At 44.8% G+C, this 20059-nt stretch overlaps 1 protein-coding gene across 2 annotated transcripts in view; it reads right to left on the reverse strand.

Annotated features, from left to right (window-relative positions):
• The window catches only part of LOC147865570 (uncharacterized), a 37095-nt gene that overhangs the window by 16928 nt on the left and 108 nt on the right, over nt 1-20059 (reverse strand). The window lies entirely within an intron of this gene.

A 20059-nucleotide genomic window follows, 5' to 3' on the forward strand; every position in this document is an offset into this window, starting at 1 on the left:
GGGGACAACTATGCATGTGAAATTGCAGGTATTGGCATTGTGCAATTACAGTTTCAGCATGGTTCTGCTTTCACACTTCAGCATGTACGACATGTACCTCAGCTCAAGAAGAGCTTGATTAGCATAGGACAACTAGATGATGATGGATTTCACACAACCTTTGGTGATGGGAAATGGAAGATTTGTAAGGGATCTAGAGTTATTACCAAGGGTAGTAAAAGTGATACTTTGTATCCTCTCCATGTATCTAGTGTGAGTGACCATGTTGTTGCCATAACCGAGCAACCTAGTGTTTCTTTGTGGCATGGCCGGTTGGGACACATGAGTGAAACTGGTATGAAAGTACTTTCTCGTTTGGGTTACTTGCCGTGTCTTCGTTATGCTGATTTTGAACATTGTGATCATTGCATTTATGGTAAACATGTACAAACATCTCATAAAAAGTCTGTTTTGCTGAAGTCGTCCCCGCTTGAGTTAGTACATTTAGATGTATGTCAGATGCCAGGGCTATCATTAGGGGGAAAGAAATACTTAGTCACTTTTGTCGATGATGCTACATGGAAGGTATGGGTTTACCCTATTCGTAGCAAGGATGAAGTGCTCGACAAATTTCGAACATTTTTGGCATTAGTTGAGAATCAAATTGATAAGACACTTAAGTGTCTTCACTCTGACAATGGTGGGGAATATGTGTCCAAGGCTTTTCAAGCATTTTGTGACAGCAGAGGGATAAAGAGGGAACTCACTGCCCCTTATAATCCACCCCAAAATGGAGTTGCAAAGTGTATGAATAGGACTATTCAAGATAAGGTCCGTACTATGCTGTCTCATGCTGCATTACCCCATGGTTTTTGGGCAGAGGCTGTTATGATAGCTATTCACTTGATTAATCGGTCACCTAACAGGTCTTTGGGAAGGGGAATACCCCAAGAAGAGTGGTCGGGCAAGCCACCTTCATATGCTCACTTGAGAGTGTTTGGTTGTGAGGCTTTTGTGCACATTCGTAAAGAACAACGCAACAAACTTGAGCCAAAGTCCTGCAAATGTATTTTCCTAGGATACGGTGACTAGGGTGAAATGGGGTATAGATTGTGGGATCTCGAGAAAAGAAAAATAGTACGCAGCAATGATGTTATCTTCCGGGAAAATCGCACGCATAAACAACCCGAAAAGACTGAGGAAGTACGTAGGGTTGTATTCCGAGAAGAAATACCTTTTAGACAGGAAAATGTGCCCGCTGTACAACAGCAAACACCTGCTGTAAAATTACATGCAAATGCAGAAAATGAGGTTGGAAATGATCATCCAGTCTTTGCCAATAATGATGAGCCACCAAATGTGCAGGAATAGCTAGAACAACAAGCTGTGAATGCTGATTTGCAGGCTGAAATGCCTGGACTGCAAATTGAAAATGATGATTTGCAGGCTCAACAGCTACCAAACAATGAGCATTGGGTTAGGAGATTGTCTAGAGTTACTAGACTGCCTGACAGATTTGTTCCTGATGCAAACAATGTGACTGATTATGTCATGGTAACTGATTGTGGCGAACCGACTTGCTTCAAGGAAGCAATGGACAGACAAGACAATAAGAAATGGTATAAAGCCATGTTGTCAGAGATGGAATCTCTTGAGAAAAATGATACTTGGGATTTGGTGCAATTGTCTAAAGGGCAGAAAACACTTCCATGCAAATTGGTTTATAAAATGAAGGTCATTTCTGATTCCTCGCCAAAGTACAAAGCAAGATTGGTTGCAAAAGGATACAAGCAGGAATATGGAGTTGATTTTGATGAGATCTTCTCGCCTGTAGTCAAGATGACTACATTAAGAATCATTTTGGGCTTAGTTGCAGCTGAAGATATGGAGCTCATACAGATGGATGTGAAGACCGCCTTTTTACATGGCGATCTACATGAAGACATATATATGCAGCAACCTGAAGGTTTTGTCACTAAAGGCAAAGAGAAGATGGTTTGTAAGCTCAAAAGGAGTTTGTATGGGTTGAAACAAGCACCAAGAGAATGGTATCATAAATTTGATGCATTTATGCAGTTTCAAGGTTTTCGTAGAAGTCAAGTGGACCCATTGCTTGTACACCATGAAGGCAGGAGATGGCAGCCTGATTATCTTGGTTTTGTATGTTGATGATATGTTGATTGTTGGCAAGGATGTTCATGCCTTGAATTCATTGAAGCAAAGCCTGTTAGGAAATAGGTCCCTCTGGATGGGAAGTGAGAAGAACAGTGTTGATGAGCAAACTCGGCCGAGGCCGAAACTGGATGTGGAGTACCCGACAACGGAAAACCCAGTGAGATCCGGATGTGGAGTACCCGACAATGGAGGACCCGGTGAGAACCGGATGACGAGTACCCGGCAAGGAAGGCCTGGTGAGAACCGGATGACGAGTGGCCGGCAAGAGCCGGATGATGCAGGCCCGGTGAGGAGTGCTCACTGGATGAAGGGACATATTCGTAAATATGTTTCTGAGAGTCCATTGGGGCTATATTTGTAAGTAGCCAAAAAGTCATATTAGTATAAATATGACTTAGGGCAAACTTAGTGTAGGAGAGTTGTCATTTTTGTTGGTGCAAGATTTGAGTGAGTAACTGTGTACAGAGAGAGAGAGAGAGGAAGAGGTCATTGACTCTGTTGTAACCGCCGCCTGTGGCGAAGATAGCAAACCCGAGGTCGTTGCCTCGATGCTTTACTGTTGTACATTGTGATATAGTGATAGTTTGCAGTCTGTGGGCTGCCGTGGTTTTTTCCCTAGTTTGGGTTTTTCCACGTTAACATCCTGTGTACTCTTCTCTTCACTGTGTCGTGCGTTCATTACCCGTTTTCTGTGTTTGATCCTAGGCTCGGTTGTAGCCGAGCGTTGTTCATCGGGAGCGTGTATTCTTGTCAAAGCCTTCATGGCAGCTTTGATATGAAGGATCTTGGTGATGCAAATCACATCCTTGGCATGCGAATACTCCGAAACCGATCGAAAGGGGTACTCTTTCTATCTCAGCAGGAGTATATCTCTAAGGTTTTGTAGCGTTTCAATATGGAGGGGGGGAAAACAATTGGGGTTCCATTGCCTCCATATTTGAAACTCTGTGCAGAAGACAACCCTACATCTGATGATGAGAAGGCTGAAATGGCTAAGGTTCCATATGCTTTTGCCATTGGCAGTTTGATATATGCGATGGTTGCTACACGCGCTGATATTGCCTTTGCAGTGGGAGTGGTTAGTAGGTATATGGCAAATCTCGGCAAAAAGCATTGGGAAGCGGTGAAAGGTATTATGAGATACCTCAAAGGCACAAAGGACTTGTGTATTTGCTTTGGAAAGCAAAAGGCATCTGTCGTTGGTTTTATGGATGCGGTGTTGCGTTGCTACGCGCGTGCGTGGAGAAATGAGGCGGGACCACCGGGGTCTTGAACCGAAGAGCAGGTGATAGGAGGGGAAAGAGAAAGAGAGAGACGACCGGTTACGTATGAGCAAAGAAACACAGGGGCACGGCCCGTCAACGCAGAAAACACGAATGGACACAGAGACAGAGAGACACGAATGTTTGTATATTAACAAATGACACAAAACAACAGAGCACGTGAGCGGTTACAACCGAATAGGCCGGCGAACAGATGCTGATGCTTGTTCGTCTGCGCACGAAAGGGGATAGGATGAAGGTGCTGCCGGAAGCACACGGGCGTTCCTCGAAGCAGCGCGAGCCTCCCGAAATCCTGCAGAGAAGAGCGATGGAGAATGAACAGAGGAGAAGCGTTCGGTTACAGTTCGACAACACTTCGTCCTCCTCAATGCGCAATCCCTTCTCCCCTGTGTCTCCCTCTCTTTTATAGCTTCAGGAAGGGAGCCGTCTCCCTCATTTACTTCCTACCTACCGAATCTAACTACCCCCGGATATGCCTATGTACCTAATTCCCTATTATATACATTAAAGGGCGTGCACGCGTGAAGAGCCGGTTCACGCGCGCTATACACCGATTGCGCTAAGGGACGGTTTTCTTCACGACATCCGCCCCCACCTAACCGTGCATCCACCGGTATTGGCCAAAATTGTGCTCTGGTTGGAGAAAACCGGTCCGAGTTCCGGTTCTTCGTCCATCGGTTCGTCCTCCGTTTCGGACTGTTCGTCGTCGTTGTCCAGGCCTCTTAGATCCGGTTCGCCGTCGTGGCGCTTCTTGAACGCTTTGATCCGCTTCCCTGCTACCGGTATCGCCATCCTCGTACCGTCGAGTTCCGCCAGGTGATACGTCCCGTTGTCGTTGGCGCTCGTTACCACGTAAGGCCCGAACCACCGCTTTGCAAACTTCCGTGTTGCCCGGTGCTGGTTGTCGAGGCTGCTGTCGTAGACTAGCACCCAGTCTCCTTCCTCGATTTTCTTTGGTCGGAGCTGGTGGGTTCGGTCGAACCGGGCTTTGTTCCTCATCCTCGCCATCCGAAGTCTCTCCGCTGCTCGTTCCACGTCCTCTGGCCTCCGCTCGAGCTGCCGTATACGCATCGCTAGCAGTTCTTCCCGGCTCATCTCGTCTCTCCAGTCCACTGTCGCCCAAGAGGAGATTGTCCGTTCCATCGGCATGATCGGCTTCTGTCCGAACATGAGCTCTGACGGCATGATCCCGGTTACCGAACTGTGTGTTGTCCTGTCCGCCCACAAGGCATAAGGTAACAGTCGTGGCCAGTTCCCGACTTGGCCTCCGCATGCCCGGACTAATGCTTTGACGATCGGTCCGTGTCCGCGCTCCACCTTCCCGTTCGCCTCCGGATTGTACGCTGTGGTGAGCGAGAGCTTGACCCCTAACCGGTCGAACAACTCCTCGGCCTCTTCGGCGTCCAACTCCCCGCGGTCAGCCACGATCTTCCCGACGCACCCGTACCGGCATATCACGTCCTCGATCAGGAACCGACACACAGCCGCGGTCGTTTTGTTCTGCAGGGCTCGGCCTTCCACCTGGTTCGTCAGGTCCTCCCGGGCCAGCACCAGATATCGCATCTGCCCTACGCCCATCGGCATCGTCACCAAATCTACCATCCATTTGAAGTTGATGACTGGAGGGTATGTAGGGTGAAGCTCGTCCCGATGTCGGACTATGGAGTGTATCTGACAGCTCTCACAAGTCGTCACGAACCGATGTACGTCCCGGTACGGTCTCGGCCACCGGTACTTCCCCTTTAGTTTCTCGAACGTGGGCCACGTTCCACGGTGTCCAGCCCAGGGGCTGTCGTGGTAGGCCTTCAGTAACTCCTCCTGTTCCTCCATCGCCACTACTTGGAGCGGGATGCCGTTTCTCTTCTTCGGGTGCTTCCACAAGTATCCGTCTCGGAGAAAGAATCGGTACGCTTTCATCCGGATCCGGTTGGCCTCGTCCTTTGTCCATGACGCGTCCGACGTCATCGTCCTTAAGAATCCTCCAATCTGCAGCCACTCCCCATCGTACTTGCTCTCGTTAAAATCGTTAAGCGCCGGAGTGCTCCCCCCCTCGGTTGTTACGTAAGCCGCCTCGAAGAAGTCCACGCCGACTTCCTCGTCCTCCGAAACCATGCCGCCCTCGTCGTCGAATTGCGCCCTCGAAAGCATGTCGGCCATGGCATTGTCTTTCCCGGAAATGTGTCGTATTTCCGGATCTAGGGACTTGATGTACACTATCCACCTGAGCATTGCCAGGTCCGGGGTTGCGCATCCAGAAACCATGCCCAGAATCGGCAAGCAGTCCGTCTCGATAATCACCTCCGTCCTGATCAGATAGTCTTTATTGGCCTTCACCGCCGAAACGATACCCCAGAGTTCGCGTTTAACCTGGGCGTATCCTCGCTGTCGCTCGCTGAGGACCTTCGCACCGAACCGGATTGGGAACCGAATGCCGTCCTCATCTTCTTGGTTGACAACCCATCCGATCCCGGTTGGACTCGTATCTACCGTTATGTAGATGGGAGTGCCTTTCTCGTAGACAGCCTTCCGGAGTGCCGGAGCTGCAGCAAGAGCCTCCTTCATCTTTCGGACCGACTCCGTATGCTCGTCTCGCCACTCGAATTTTCGCCCCTTTTTCAGCAACCCGTAAGGCGGCTCGGCAACATGGGCGTAATGCGGGATCCATATGTGGTAGAACGCGCATGCTCCCAAGAACCTCCGTACCTCCGTGACCGAGTTACAGTCGGGCTTCATTGCGGAGATGGCTTCCACCTTAGCCGGAGACGGTTTCCGGCCATACAGTCCGCATAGATGTCCGACGACCATGATCTCTGATTGCCCGAAGGCCGATTTCTCCCGGGAGAAGGTGAGCCTCGCATCCTCTAGCCTCTGCAGCACCCTCTCGCAGTCGTCAATGTGTGTCGCCACGAATTTCCGGCATTCGTCCGGTCCGATCGTTTCGTCCTTTTCCTCCACCGGACATCCCTTGATCGGGATGTCGTCCAAGAATGGCATGGTGATGTCCGGGATACAATCCCTCAACACCTTGTTCATCGCATTCACCATGTGGGCCACCGAGTTCGTCCCTCCTTGTGGCAGGGTACACATCCGCACTAGGCCGAGTGGAGTCCGCATCGTCGTAATGTCTCTGCTCTCTACGGCTAGTTGGAACTGATCATACCCCGAGTACAGATCACCGACCAAGTAGATCGACCTTCCGGTGAAGGCCTCTGCGAACTCGTTTATCGTTGGTCCGATTCCTGCGTTCCGAATGGTCACTCTGTTGACTGGTTGCAGGTCTTGAATGAAGCGCAACGTCCCGTTCTTCTTCGGTACAGTAAACCACCGGTTCGAGTACGGGGTGCTCGACGGTTCGAGGATGCCCATATCGACTTTTTGCCTCAACAGCTCCATCAGCTCCGGGATGTGAGCTCTCGGTACCGGAATTGGTTTGAGATTCCACGGCACATGCGGTACCGTGAATATCACCATCGGCTTCACGACTGTCGGGTCTACGCACCCGATCTCTCCCGGTGAGAATGCGAAGGCTTTCCCGTGCCTTCCGAGTATTCTCCGAAACCGGTCTTCTTCCGCCGGCAGTAGGAACCCGCCCCCGCCGATTTTGAGCTCCCGTAGCATTCTGTCGATGAAGGTGTGTCCTATGCAGGCCGGATCTCGTAAACTGGGGTCCGACGCGACCCCCTTGATTCGCAACTCGCTGCCCTCTGGTAAGGGTGCCGCGACTGGCCTTACCTTTCGGTCCACAGTCTTGTACTTCGTGTTAACCCGGGCCGTCCGATCCGACTCGAGCCCTCGACTGATGTCCGCGATGACTTCGTACATCTCTTCTGAACAAACCGGTATCGTCCGGTCCTCTTTAAGGCCCTCTCCGACCACCTCTTGCAGTACTCCCAAGGTATCGTCGAAGGAGACCGCCTCCACGGCTCCGTTGATTTCTTCGCTGGGCCCGAGAACTCCGCACGCCCGAAGTCACTCCTCCGCCCTTGTCTTTTCTCGGCCAACGACGCCGACTATCGTACACTCTCCGTTGTCGGAGAAACAAAACTTCCTACTTATGGTACAAGGATTCTTCGGTTTCGCCTCTATCGTACATTTGTGGGGTTTTCCCAGAGCATCCGGACTGTCGTGGCCCCACGCCTTGACAACCCTCTCTAAAAATCCTCTCGGTTCTCGCCACCGAGGGACTCGCGGTTTCGCTCGTGGTTTGGTCGCACCGTTAGGAATTGGACCGAATGACGCCCGTCCTGACTCTTGACCCTCGCGTAAGCCGACCCGTTGTCTAGCACCTTGGTCTCCATCCGCGCTGCCGTAATGTACGGTTCTCCCAGTATGACCGGGTGTGAGGACGTCTCCTGCACAAAGAAGTGCTGATCTATCTCGACGTCGCCGATCTTGACTCGCACGTTTGGGCAGGCCCCGTGTAGTTCCTCGGTGGCACGAGTCGCCGCCTGTATCTTCCACCCGTGCTTGGTGTTGATCGACCATTTCCCCTTCTTGTAGAAGTCCATGGACATCAGGTTTATTTCCGAACCGTGGTCCACCAGCGCCACCACCGGTTCCTGAACATCTCCGATCTTCACCAGGGTTTCCGTGGTCGCTCGGGCCCAGTGTGGCCTCAAGTAGTGGCTCTCCGCCCACTCGTCTTCCATCGCCATTTCCTCCATGTGCGTCGCCCGCACCTCCACCGGCCTTTCCGGTTCTGTCTCCGTCGACAGCCTCTTCCTCTTCACCAAGTCTACGATGGAGTCGTGGAACTCCTTCTTGGCGATTCCGAGCACCTCCCACAACGACAGTTCCACCTTGCTGTCGAGGATTCGTTCTTCGAGGACCTTTCGTAGGTCCGTGGTCCTTTCGATCTCCGTGCCCAACCGGTATCCGCCCTTCTTGTGGTTATCCCGGGCACTGGTCTCACCGGCCTCGTTCTGTTTCGGCCTGAATCGGGTTTCGTATCTCTGTGAGGGTCCAGCCCCTCCGGTTTTACCTACCCATTTGTCTTCAACCAGAGCCTCGTAGTTCTGGCAAGCTGCTTCGACGAAACCCACCTTTTCTCCGACCGGGTCACTCCACCCAGTTACCTCCTGGACCCGCTTCTCCGCGCGGTCCGCCTCGTCTTTCTTTAGTCGGGCACCGGCGAGGCCTTCCAGCACCGTCGGCCAGAACCCGACTTTGCTCCCCTTCTGGGCCTCGCTGCCACCGGACCCGAATACCGGCTGACGCCGAGTAGTGGACGGTCTCCGCGTGCCGGGCCGCCGCCTCTTCCATCAACCTTTTCATTCCTCCTCGCCCGTCGTTTCGGTTCAGCGCCCTCCAGGTATCGCTGGCGTGCACCCGACCTTCCCACAGGTATACTACCCGGTTTCTCAAAGCCTCCGCAAAGTCCCCGCAGTCTTTCCGGATGTGGCCGACCTCGTCGCACCACATGCACCTATTTCCTGCCGGAGGCTGTCGGTCACGAGCCTGTTCGCCACCTTCCCTCCGAGCCTGGGCGATCTGGAGATCCTTTACCGCCCGTGTCAACTCCTCCAAAGTTGTCCCCCCGGACGAGCCTCTGACCACGCCGGTCGAAGCCGAACCGGTTTCGAGCCACTCCCGGGTCTCTTCCCGTCGTGCTTGCGGTATCGGTTCGAGCTTCCTTGCTGCGACAGGACCCGCCCCGGTCACCCCTGTATCAGCCCACTCCCACCTTTTGTCAAAACGACCACAGACTCTTTTTACCACGGCCCAGTCGGCCATCAGCCCGTCTTCGGTTTCCAGTAAGGAGCCCACTTGCTCCCGATCCCGTGCGTCAACCGATTTGACAAACAGTAGGACACGACTTGTGTCTAGAACGGTCCGATCGAGCGCCGAAAGGCGCGCAAAGCGTTCCTGAAACTCCCAGAGGAGTACCGACGCATTTCTTCCTTTGTTGGGGGACTCCACCCACTCCATGAAGCCCCAGTTCGAAAGTCGAAGCGCGTCATCCAGCCCGTATTTCTCTAGGAGCCGTCCTTCGAACTCCTCCCAGGTCCGGCTCTCCGCCCGGACCTCGAGCACCTCCGCATGGATGCCCGGCATCGCCACTCGAGGGAATCCGGCAAGACGCCTCTCTTCTGGAATATCCCTCATCAACATCTCCGCCCGGTAGGACGCCAAATAACTCGTGGCATCCTTTCCACTGAACCGGCTGATCGTATCGACGATCGCCTCAATAGCCCTGTCAAGGGCACCGGTGCCCTCGCGCGCGCTCACTATCCGGTCCACGGCCGAAGCCATGGCCTCTGCAAGATCCGACCCCCTCATCTTCTGCTCCTCTGCCGCCTTGTTCACATCGGGTTCACCAAATATGTCGCGTTGCTACGCGCGTGCGTGGAGAAACGAGGCGGGACCACCGGGGTCTTGAACCGAAGAGCAGGTGATAGGAGGGGAAAGAGAAAGAGAGAGACGACCGGTTATGTATGAGCAAAGAAACACAGGGGCACGGCCCGTCAATGCAAAAAACACGAATGGACACAGAGACAGAGAGACACGAATGTTTGTATATTAACAAATGACACAAAACAACAGAGCACGCGAGCGGTTACAACCAAACAGGCCGGCGAACAGATGCTGATGCCTGTTCGTCTACGCACGAAAGGGGATAGGATGGAGGTGCTGCCGGAAGCACACGGGCGTTCCTCGAAGCAGCGCGAGCCTCCCGAAATCCTGCAGAGAAGAGCGACGGAGAATGAACAGAGGAGAAGCGTTCGGTTACAGTTCGACAACACTTCGTCCTCCTCAATGCGCGATCCCTTCTCCCCCGCGTCTCCCTCTCTTTTATAGCTTCAGGAAGGGAGCCGTCTCCCTCCTTTACTTCCTACCTACCGAATCTAACTACCCCCGGATATGCCTATGTACCTAATTCCCTATTATATACATTAAAGGGCGCGCATGCGTGAAGAGCTGGTTCACGCGTGCTATGCACCGATTGCGCTAAGGGACGGTTTTCTTCACAACATCAGACTATGCTGGTCACGCAGACTGCAGGAAGTCTACTTCTGGGTATGTGTTTACTTTCACAGGAGGAGCGGTCTCTTGGATCTCCAGACTACAGAAGTGTGTTGCATTGTCTACTACAGAGGTAGAGTATGTTGCTGCCACTGAGGCATGCAAAGAGGCTTTATGGCTTTAATATCTAGTGAGAGATCTTGGCATTACAGAGTTACCTATTCTTCATTGTGACAGCCAGAGTGCTATCATGCTAGCTCGAAATCCCGTCTTTCATGCAAAGACGAAGCACATAGAGGTGAAGTATCACTTCATCAGAGATGTACTTGACAACAAGAGCATTGAGCTTGTCAAAGTACATACAAATAATAATCCTGCAGATCTTCTTACGAAGGGTCTTCCAGTTGAGCAATTTGCTCATTGCCGACAGATGATGGGAGTTGGATAGATGTATGTATGTAGTTCAGCTTTGTACATACTTGGACTTAGTTGACTTTTTTTTTGTTTTTTGTTTTTCTCAGGGCACATTGCCTTTAGGTGGGAGATTGTTGGGAATAAAGGGCCATCGTGCCTTTTATTAGTGCACGAGTGTGAACGCACTCGTAACACACTTTTGAGTTGTATATACATAATATCTAAAAACCAAAAAAGAGGTACACTCTTTTGTACCCAAGACAATGTGCATCTCGTTCTCTCACTCGGACTCTCTCCCTCTCTGTTTTTGACCTAAACCCTAATCCTCGTGCTGCCTTCAGGCTAACAATAAAATCCATTGATATACTTTCCCACTTATTATTGGGAATGTCCAAGGGATGTAAGTCATGCGGTTTTAAGTCGCTCGGCTTTGTTAACTTGACACTGGTGACATTTAGTCACATAGCTATGTATGTTTGGATGCATCTTAGCCTAATAGAATTGAGTGGAGGTGAGAAAGAGTGTACGATGTATTCCAGGGTGTCCTGCTGAGGGTGCATCATGGCATTAAGAAAGAATTCTCTTTTTGACCACATGCAAATTTGGAACACAAACCTTCCCACTATGGTAGAGTAGATCGTTAGGAATGTGGAAGTATTCCTTCGAGGATGTGGTGGTGTTTGTTCCAGACTCAACTTTTGCCTAGTATTTCGCAAAATAATTGTCATCAGGATACTTTCCTTGAAGGTGATCATAAAGATTTGATGTTATTTCAGTGAAGCTAAGCATGTTAACTTCACGGATGTGACTTAGTGCATTAGCGAAAGTGTTCATGGAACCTTTACGATATCTTATGGAAAAATCAAAGTCCTAAATGAGATCTGCTCATCGTGCCTTATGACCTTTAAGGTCTTGTTGGTCACAAAATTATTTCAAGGACTCGTGGTCCGTAGTTACCATAAAACGATTTCCATAAAGATGCCATGTCTTGAGCACATGAATAACTACAAATAATTCCTTTTCTTGCACGGTATACAGACATTGAGCAGAATCAAGTTTCTTACTCTTAAATGATATTGGTTTTCCATCTTGATATAGGATGACACCTATAACATAATCACTTGCGTCAAATTCAATTTTAAAAGGTTTTGAAGGATCTGGTAAAAGAAGCGAAGGAGCCTAGCACACTAGGTCCTAGAGTTCCTTAAAGGCGAGGTCTAGTGTAGCATTCCACACAATAGGTTTTGTAGACTTACACATTTGACCTTTGAGAAGATTGGTAAACGTTGTCATCAATTGGGAGTAATTACAAAGAGATTTTTGCAAAAACTCAAAAAAAATCAAGGAATGATTGAACTTCTCGATTATTCCAAAGAGTGGGCCAAAGTTTGACTTTCTCGATGTGAGAAGGACCAATTTCAACTCCTCGTTCGGTTATGAGATGTTGAAGATAAGTAATTGATTTCTTAAAGAACTGACATTTTGAGATCTTCGCGTACAATAGTTTGTAAAACAAAGCGGACATGTTTAGCATGTTCTTCTAATGTACAACTATAAACTAGAATATCATCCAAGAAAATGACGACAAATTTTGCAAGTTGTTCTTGGAAAATGTCATTCATTTTGTTGTTGAAATGTGGACGGAGCAAATTTGGTCAAACCGAAAGGCATGAACAAAAACTCATAATGCCCATAGCCCGTACGAAGATCAAGTTTCGTAAAATACTGAGCTCCCTAGAGACGGTCAATTAGATCGTCAGCCTGGGGCAATGGATATGAATTCTTGATCGTCGCTTTATTCAAGCGTCGGTAATTAATACACATACGCCATGTGCCCTCTTTCTTTTATACCAAGAGAACAGGTGCACCCCATGGAGATTTACTATAACGTATATAACCCATTCATAAATAGTCATTGAGTTGCTTAGATACCTCATCCTCTTCGGATCAACTTAAGCGATAAGGAGGTATACTTATTGGTGCAACACCAGGTACAATATCTATACGATGGTTTATATTATGTTTAGGAGGTAACCCATGTGGTAGTCCACACGGAAAAACATCACAAAAATCATTTAAGATTTCATCAAGTTGTTGATGTTCAAAATATGATAAACACGTTCGACTTCACAAGGAAGGTTCGCGCATTCCAATTATAGATTCTTTCTATAATCTTGCTATTTTAGGCAATTTTCATAAACTTGATACATCATTATCACATGTTTTAAATAACATGTAAAATTTGCTATTTTTTTCATATTCGACAAGTTTCAAAATGATAATTTCTAAAATTGAATAGTTTTTCAATAAATGTTTAAATGTTGATGGTCTACAGATATGAAATGTAGTTAACTTAAAGAAAATCACAATGGTTAACTCAAGGCACAAGTTAAGATTAATGGTTTCACCATCTTGGGGAGATGTAGGTTCCATAAGTGGAATTTACATCTATTTTTAGACTTGAAAATGTTTTAAGTATAAGAGGTAACATTGTTACAATCCTTAATGTTATCATCTATACATTTATTGCTCATTAATATCCATAAATTCACAACTCAAGAAATGTATACAATATTCATAAACTATTTTGATAAATCCATCACTCCTAAAATGTAAACGATATTCATAAACTGTCAAAACTGCCAAACTTAGATTTAAACATTAATATATCAATTTGAACATATCACATAGTTATCAAGGTATCCAAAATGCTCTCCTTTTCTTCATTTTAAGAACTCCCCTACAAAATTTGTGAAGTAAATGGCATTTGCAAGGTTCAATTACCATCAACACAATTATTAATGGTTTTTCGTTAATCAAGGAAGCACATGTTCACCATAAGGTATGTTGTGCAACATACTTCTTTACAAGATCGATATGTATATATTTTACTTTTGTAAAAACAAAGATTTTAGTACAATTCGAGTGAATGTAAACCCTAAACCTCTTTTATTTGAAAAAAAAGAAGATTTCTAAACATGAACTCCATACATTGTATCGAGTTGATGTAAAAAACAGAGTTTTCATCACAATTCCATACAATGTATCAAATTCATGTTCAAAGTTTTTTTTCCCAGATTTAAAAATAAATAAATAAAAGAAATCGAGTTTCAGTTCATGAAAAAACCAGATTTTTCACCACAATTCAATACAATGTATCGAGTTCATGTTTAAAGTAATTTTTTTTAATTGTTTTCAAATTGTTTCAATTTGTTTATTATTTTTTGGAAAAAAAAACCTTCAACATGAATTCGATACATTGTATCGACTTGTGATTAACAATCGGCAATGGTTCCGTTCGGTTCGAGAGGGCCAAAACCGAACCGTTTACAATTTCTGAAACCTGAACCGAACCACGAAACCATTAAACCGAACCATTTTTTTTTTCAAACCGTTAAGCCACTAAATCGGTAAAATCGTGGTTTCGTGGTTGGGTTTCGGTATTCACCTTAGGTCAAAATTAAAATTTTTAAAATTTTAAAATTTTGAGAATTTTCCAAAATGTGAGAACAAGGCGTGAAAATAAAAAAGTTTATTAAAAACAATTTTAAATTTTTTAAAAATTGTTTAAAAAAGAAAGAAATAAAAAAACCGTTAAACTGTTGTCGCGGTATTCCGCGAGTATGTGTAAGATCTTAGGCGGGACCACGGGGGTCTTGGACTAGGGAGTAGAGGGGGAATGGAAGCTTCACTCGAGAGGAGAGGAGAAAGATTAGGACATGAACATAGAATGGATGGAACAAGAAGATAGATGGAGAAAGAAACACAACAAGTTATATTAAGGCTCCGTGAACGATTACAACCATGGCCGCATAGGCCGCACCAAAACGACTACAAGAAAACCCTAACTGGATAAGTAAAGTAAAGAAGATGATGAAGAAGAAACCCTAAGCAAAACCCTAAACCCGAAATGGTATGAAGAAGAAGAATAGTAAAACCCTAAACGAAACCCTAAAACCGAAATAGAAACCCTCGACCTAAGTGGTATACCCTTCTCACTCAAAATAGGCAACCCCTTCACAAGAGACCCCTCCCTTCCTTTTATAGCCCAAGGAGGGAGAAACGTTACAATGTGGGATGAATTCTCCCCCTTATTCTATACACTATTTTCCTACTATACATGTGCACATGTTGCACCCTTCCGACTTGCCCATTCCATCCCAGTTTCACACCAAAGTCGGAAATCTTCACGACACCATTTAAACCGCGGTTTTTGGCTGTTGAAACCGAATTGAACCAGTGAAACCCTTAAACCACGGTTTCATGGTTCGGTTCGGTTCAAACTGAACCGTTTGCCGATTGTTACTTGTGATGAAAACTCTGGTTTTCTCATCACTTAAAATTTAATAAAGAAAACAACCCAAAATAAATGGAAAAAAATCACAATTGTTTTTAAAAAACCCAAAAAGAAAACTTTAAACATGAACTCGATATATCAAGTTGCTGTTGAAAACCCTGTTTTCCAACACGAACTCGATATAATGTATTGAGTTCATGTTTAAAGTTTTTTTTTTTTGGGTTTATTTAAAAAACAAATTTGATTATTTATTTATTTATTTTGGGTCTTTTTGTTTTTAAAATAAATAAATAAATTTGAAGTGATGAAAAAACCAGAGTTTTCATCACAAGTCGATACAATGTATCAAATTGATGTTTAAAGTTTTATTTTTTCAAAAATAAAAAATAAAGAAATTGAAACAAATTTACTTTAAACAGGAACTTGATACATTGTATTGAATTGTGGTGAAAAATTTGGTTTTTTCATCAACTCAAGCCTGATTTTTTTATTTTTTAAATCTTGGGAAAAAAACATTGAACATGAATTTGATACATTGTATGGAATTGCAAGGAAAATCTTGTTTTTTACATCAACTCGATACAAGGTATGGAGTTCATGTTTAGAAATCTTCTGTTTTTTCAAATGAAAGAGGTTTAGGGTTTACATGAACTCGAATTGTACTAAAATCTCCATTTTTACAAGAGAAAAAAATGCATATCAATACTGCAAAGAAGTATGTTGCACAATAAGACACCTTATGGTGAACATGTGCTTCAACGGCTACAACCGACTCCTTATCACAGGTTGCACTTACGTACTACTATGCTTACGTATCCGAGACACAAACACTGAATTAGTCGTAGCTATACACAGAAACTCAGAGAAGATAGTATTTTATTATCAGGCGTTCTTTTACATTTCCCAAAAATTACACGCACCTCCTTAGGAGGTTTTCTGCCCTTTATATATGCAGGGTCTAATTAGTCGTTCACGCTTCCCGCGTGAACCGTTACATACGTTACGCTTATATATTTTCTTATTCCTACGCTTTTGGCCGTCGGTTACTATTCCGGCGGACAACATTGATGAACAAAAATCCATTAATAATTGTGTTGATGGTAATTGAACATTGCAAATGCCATTTACGTGGTCCATAAAATATTCTCGTGGTTCTTAATCACCACTTCAAGCAGTTAATGTTGATCTTCATAGTTTGGTTCATCTACAACAGAGAAACATTTATGTGGAACTAAGGATGACAACATGACAACATTTATGTGGAAACTTGCAAGAACTCAAGGTGGGGATTTTAATAGCTACAGATGTAGATGGCCATGACCTAAGGCACCAATTCTGTTAGAGACATACACTAATGTAAGCATTAGATAAGGATAGAATATAGATGAATAGATAAAAAGGAGAGAGAGAAAGAAGGGTGCCGATCCACCCGACCACCCCCGAGCGAAGGGATCAAGACGGACTCGAGCCTCGATCGGCGTCCCATACCACCGCCGTGGCGTCGAGTCGTACTTGGTGCTGGCGCCGTCGCTACAAGAGTTGATCAACCACAAGACAGAGTCTCGACGTAGTCAACCAGATCCCGAAATGAGGGTAGCTAGGCCTCTATTTATAGCGATACCCAAGGCCCCCAACCATGTTCACACTTGGCCTAATGGGTTGTCTCAATCCCGAGGATTTAAAAGTAATCCTCCCTTTTTTACACTCTCGTTTAACCCTTACACTTATCCACGTGTATAGAATATTACGGTAAATTCTCACCATGGGATATTATATGGTCATGCCCGTAACATACTCCCCCTCTTTAAAAGATTGCACTCTTGCAATGGAAAGTTCATATAGACAAAACTTCTCAGCTATGTTTTCGCGTTCCCATGTGGCATCTTTTATTGATTTATCCATCCATTTTATTTTAAATTCTCGGATTTCTTTAGTACATAATTTTTTTGTTTTAACATCGAGAATTCTTTCAGGTACATGTGGTTTAGAAGATAAATCTTCAGAAGTAACCAGAGTTTCAGTTGTAACTGTATTGTCGCCGAAACCTAGAAGTTCTTTTAGATGACTCACATGAAAGACTGGATGAATTCCAACACCATCGGGAAGAGCGAGACGATAGGTTGATGACCCAATGCGTTTGAGCACTGTAAAAGGTCCACAAAACCGTGGGGCTAACTTAGCGCACTTACCCGTAGACAATGTCTTAGAATTGTGAGGTACACGTAAAAATACCTTCTGTCCAGGGTTGAATACACGAGGTTGCCTATGATGATCGACATAAAAACACGATCTATCTTGAGCTGTTTTTATATTGTCTCGTGCAATATGCAACATATCTTACATATCCTGAAGAAAGTTTTGCGTACTTCGCAACTCATCATGATGTATATTAGCATCAATCGGGGCTCGTGGCTGAAAACCATACATCAACATAAAAGTACTATATCCCATCGACGTATGCTTGGAGCTGTTATAAGCAAACTCCAAAATTGGGAGATAACGTTCCCATTTTGTTGGTTTTGTACCAACGTATGCTCGAAGCATGTCCTCAATAATTTGATTTACTCGTTCTATTTGTCCATCGGATTGAGGATGATCCGTGGAGCTCATGCTCAACATAGTTTCTAACTTCTTAAAGACTTCCGTCCATAAGTCACTAGTCAATTTTGGATCTCGATTACTCACGATATCCATCGGTAACCCATAAAAACGAAATAACTCGTCAACGAATTGGTAAGCCAATTTAGGAGCTATTATTGTGGTTTTAGTAGCAATAAATCTGGCCATTTTAGTTAGTCAATCAACCACAACCCATATGGCATCATGGCATTTTTGGGTGCGAGGAAGGCTAGCAATAAAATCCATGGATATACTTTCCCACTTATTGTTGGGAATGTCCAAGGGATGTAAAAGTCCTGTGGCTTTAGGTCGCTCGGCTTTGTTAACCTGACATTGGGGACATTTAGTCACATAGCTATGTATGTCAGGACGCATCTTAGGCCAATAAAATTGAGTGGAGATGAGAATGAGTGTACGATGTATACCAGGGTGCCCTACTGAGGGTGCATCATGGCATTAAAACATAATTCTCTTTTTGACCTCAGGCAAATCTGGAACACAAACCTTCCCATTATGGTAGAGCAGACCATTAGGAATGTGGAAGTATTCCTTCGAGGATGTGGTGGTGTCTGTTCCAGAGTCAACTCTTGCCCATTATTTTGCGAAATAACTTTCATCAGGATACTTCCCTCGAAGTTGATCATAAAGATCTGATGTTATTTCACTGAAGCTAAGCATGTTAACTTCATAGATGCGACTTAGTGCATCAACGACAGTATTCATGGAACCTTTACGATATCGTATGGAAAAATCAAAGTCCTGGATGAGATCAGCCCATCGTACCTTACGACCTTTCATGTCTTGTTGGTCACAAAAATCTTTCAAGGACTCGTGGTCCGTAGTTACCACAAAGCGATTTCCATAAAGATAATGGCGCCATGTTTTGAGCGCATGTATAACTGCAAATAATTCCTTTTCTTGAACGGTATACCGACATTGAGCAGAATCAAGTTTCTTACTCGTAGAAATAAAAAATCTACAATTGGGTTTTATAAATGTATATGCTCATAATGCGTCATCAGATAGGAGAAGGTTATGGTCTTATCTACGTGATACTTTGCCAATGTGGATCATTGGTGTATGGTCAGAGATTTTAATATGATCGAGGATATGTTGGATAGAAGTGGAGGTAGCCAAGTTGTTTTATATAGTTCGGAATTAAGCTTTTGGGAGAGGTTGTGCTTTAAGTATGGTTTTCAAGATACTTGGCACTCTTCTTCCTTTAGCAAACATGTTGAATCCTTGTAATTCTCTAGATTAGATAGACGGTTGTTGGGTACTAATCTAGATCAATTAGACAAATTGTATGCTAATGACTTCTTGCTAAAGTTAGGAGGTTCATTACATATATTAGTTGGGAAAACTTTCTCAGATCACTCACCTCTTATTGTTACTTTGAAAAAAAGGGAAAAATGAAGGCCTTTAGGACACCTATACCTTCCTCTTTGTATGATGATGTTGTCATTAGAAGAGATGTTTTAGTAATTTGGAAGGATACAAGTGTATCACAACTGATGGGGTGTAATAAATTTGTGGATGCAATTGCCAATGTTAGTAATTGGTTTTGTAGTAAAGCAAAGGAGGACCGATGTCAATTAAAAAAAAAGATAGCGAGTACTAAACAAACGGTTGTTTCTTTGCAACATTTTCAACAACGTATGCCATGAGCGATGTGGGTGATGTTTGAATTGAATAATAGAATGGATAAGCTTTCTAAACTACAAAATGTTTGGGCTCAATGCACTTATAATTCATTTGCTACAAAGTGGGCACAAGTGGGGGATAAAGTCTCTGCCGATTTTTTCAAAATTGTAATTGCAAAAAAATCTTGTAATGGGATGAAACAACTTCAGAGGGATGATGGATCCATTACGGAGGATGTTGAGGAAATGAGGCATATTGCTACATAGTTTTATAAACACGCTCGCGTTCACAAGTGGAAGGATCACGCATAAATGGAAGGATAAGGAATATTTTGATTGATTTTAGTACTTTTTCAATGATTTTACAAAACACATTAATACCAGTATCATACATGTTCAAATATACTATGAAAAAGGTTAAAAATCCACTATTTTTGTGATTTAGAAAAAGAAGAAGAAGAGGAATTTCAAAAAGTTACATTCTCAATTTATATCACAAACTTTACAGCCAATGTTATTTTATAAGAAACGATTTTTTAGAAATCATAAGAATTCAAAACACATGCTTTTATATTGCTCGATTTGTTACAAGCGGAATGTAGTTACACTTAATAGCCAAAAATACATTCATGATCACTCCTTTACGGAGAATCACTATTATAACTAATGTACAATGACGATTCCTC

The sequence above is a fragment of the Azolla caroliniana genome, unplaced genomic scaffold, assembly GCF_043228905.1.
Source record: "Azolla caroliniana isolate FFs.n. ecotype wild unplaced genomic scaffold, voAzoCaro1.0.p SCAF_4, whole genome shotgun sequence".
Lineage (NCBI taxonomy): Eukaryota > Viridiplantae > Streptophyta > Polypodiopsida > Salviniales > Salviniaceae > Azolla > Azolla caroliniana.